This window comes from Dreissena polymorpha, chromosome 1 (assembly GCF_020536995.1).
Source record: "Dreissena polymorpha isolate Duluth1 chromosome 1, UMN_Dpol_1.0, whole genome shotgun sequence".
In the NCBI taxonomy this organism is placed as follows: domain Eukaryota; kingdom Metazoa; phylum Mollusca; class Bivalvia; order Myida; family Dreissenidae; genus Dreissena; species Dreissena polymorpha.
In genome coordinates, this window is record NC_068355.1 from 108870583 (window position 1) to 108873583 (window position 3001).

Genomic DNA, 3001 nt, shown 5'->3' on the forward strand with positions numbered 1-3001 from the left:
TTAATAATGTATAAGAAAAACAACTGTTTTCATTCTATAAAAGGATGGTGGCTATGGTAACATAAATAAGTGAAAACTAAAATCTGGATCCTGCGACAACTCAAAAAGAATTGGAGAGGAAGGCAAACTAAGTATTACTGTCTGCTGTGGCTGCCGTTTAAGCTTTGAAATTGATCTATTTTAATAAACAAGTTTGCAGTGATGTTTTATGTTCGCAGTTTGGTCCAATGACGATTTTCAAAATAATTGTCATAGATTCAAAATAATGTATGTATACTACTCAAAATTTACTAAGGATCACTTTTTATTTTCACATTATCTTCAATTTAATTTAAATTGTTATTTTGCAGGTTTTGATATTAGAATGTGTGTTTTTAACCAGGTTTTCCGAAGGAAAAAAATGGTTATTAGATTGGCGAATGCGGGCGGGCTGGCTGGCGGGCGGAACAAGCTAGTCCGGGCCATAACTATGTCGTTCATTGTCAGATTTTAAAATCATTTGGCACATTTGTTCACCATCATTGGACGGTGTGTCGCGCGAAATAATTACGTCGATATCTCCAAGGTCAAGGTCACACTTTGAGTTCAAAGGTCAAAAATGGCCATAAATGAGCTTGTCCTGGCCATAACTATGTCATTCATTGTGAGATTTTAAAATCATTTGGCACATTTGTTCACCATCATGGGACGGTGTGTCGCACGAAAGAATCACGTCAATATCTCCAATGTCAAGGTCGCCACGACTAAAAATAGATTTTTTTAAAAACAAACTTACAAAGGGGGTTAATTTTGTTTGTTCATTTCAAAAGTTCAGTTTGAGTTTTTTCCCTTTATCAGATTTTTTTTTTCACAATGAAAACCTGGTTTTGTGACAATTTTGTCCCTTGTTGATTTTATATTTATGTATTGATTTATCATTGATGCGTGACGATGGCTAAATCTATCTATGGTTGAACTTCAAATTACACATACTATAACAAGTGATCCTTAGCAAATTTTGAGTAGTATGTTATGATTAAACAAGTAAATTAAGGATATTGACTAAGAAGCATGTGTAAAATATTGGTTCATTAAGGGATAATCATTATTTGAAATCAGAACCATAATAATAAAGCCTTTGTAACGCTTTTCCTCGATAATTTTGGAAATACTCTTACTATTAATATAGCGGTTATGTTTCACAATTCAACCTGAAATGCTGGCTGCGTGGCGCCGTGGCTTTTGCAACCAGATGATCCGAGTTTGAATCCCGGGCACGACAATATGTTTTAAAATGAACCTTTCCAGATTATTTTAACACAAGATTTCTAGAATACTGCAAAATGCAGATTTTCAGAAAATATATAAAAAACGTTATCATATATATCATTTTTCCAGAATATGTTTCTATGATAAAGATTTCCCTATGTGGTAAACAACATTTCTAGGATATAATCCATGATATGGCAAAATGAAGATTCCATTATGCGGTTAAATGTTAAATCAAAATGTTCATGTCAATATATGAAAAATACACTATCAACCACCAAAACAATTGCTTCAAAAGGTGTTTTTATTGCTGCTGGTAGGGTAAAAGTTCCTTTATAACATGGATTATGACAATCGGATCCATATGTTTTGCGGGAGTACTCTTTCTGCTTCAAGCAGGCAACAACGAATCGGTGTATAATGTGCATCAATATATTTCATCAGGTAGGCTAGGACCCTGCATAGTTGTGAGTCAAGTTGTTGCACATGATAATGTATACTCTAGGGAAAAGTGTACATTCTGTCAACATTAGACTGTTTGAAAACAACCTTCCCACCATTGTAACGTTTTACCAACCATTGAATTGAAAGGCTGTTGAAGTGGTACTTGATGCGCCACAATTTGACAAAGTAGTTGGCTGAAACAAATTGTTCTGACGTTGTTGTTCTTTTTCGAACAAGTATGAACTTGCTTGGGGCCATATGATCCCACGTGGTAGAAACCTGTCTCAAAAACATTCTTGCGACTGTTTATGGTGAAAATACAGAAGTGCACGCAGGGAAAGCTTTACATGAATACTGTAGACTTCCAAGATATGGTACACTGAAGATTTCCAATATGTGGTTTACTGAAGATTTCCAATATGTGGTTAACTTAAGATTTTGAAAGATATGGTTTACTGAACAATTTCAATATATGGTTTTCTGATGATTTTGAAAGACGTGATTTACTGAAAAATTCCAATATATGGTATACTGAAGATTTTGAAAGATATGGTTAACTGAAGATTTCCAGTATATGGTTAACTGAAGATTTTCAATATATGGTTTACTGAAGATTTCCAATATATGGTTTACTGAATATTTCTAATATATGGTTTACTGAAGATTTCCAATGTATGGTTTACTGAAGATTTCAAAAGATATGGCTGACTGAAGATTTCCAATATACTGTATGGTTACTGGTATACTAAAGATTTTGAAAGATATGGTTTACTGAGAAATTCCAGTACATGGTTTACTTAAGATTCCCAGGATATAATTCACTGAAGATTTCCAAGATATGGTAACCAGAAGATAAAAAAGGCCAAGATGAACAGATTATTTGCAAGAAATGTTATGCTGTATATTGCATGGACATCATAATTAAAACATTCCCATGTGTACTTGGATGTGATTTAAGTATCAAGACTACTTATTGGTACATGGCGGTTTTTAAATTTATGGTAAACTTAAATAAGCGTAATATGATACACTGTAAATCTCCTGCATATGTATAGGCTGTATGCTAATTTGCTAGTTGGTTTAGGGGATACCACACCATGGTGCTAAATAGGTCTGGTACAATCTATGTACCTGTCCATGATATAGAATATTGGTTATTTATTGTTTTTGATGACTATTATACAGACATATTGAGTTAAGATCATGTTATTATAAAAGATTATACACATTAACATGTTGATCAAGTAAAAACATGTCTACAACAACATAAAATGTGATCAAATTTACAAGAAACGCAAACAGTGTCTGC